Raw genomic sequence first — 388 nt, forward strand, 5'->3', positions numbered from 1 at the left:
AGAGCCTTCAGCTATCAGGCTCCTCTCCTGTGGAATCATCTTCCTGTTACGGTCCGGGAGGCAGACACCGTCTCCACATTTAAGACTAGACTTAAGACTTTCCTCTTTGATAAAGCTTATAGTTAGGGCTGGCTCAGGCTTGCCCTGTACCAGCCCCTAGTTAGGCTGACTTAGGCCTAGTCTGCCGGAGGACTCCCCTATCATACACCGGGGTGGGTCTCTCTCTCTCTCTCTCTCTCATTGTGTCATGCGGATTACTGTTAATTTATTATGCTGATCTGTTCTGTACGACATCTATTGCATGTCTGTCCGTCCTGGAAGAGGGATCCCTCCTCAGTTGCTCTTCCTGAGGTTTCTACCCGCTCCCTTCTGAAGGCTGACCCTCCTG

This window comes from Epinephelus moara, chromosome 19 (genome assembly GCF_006386435.1).
Source record: "Epinephelus moara isolate mb chromosome 19, YSFRI_EMoa_1.0, whole genome shotgun sequence".
Lineage (NCBI taxonomy): Eukaryota > Metazoa > Chordata > Actinopteri > Perciformes > Serranidae > Epinephelus > Epinephelus moara.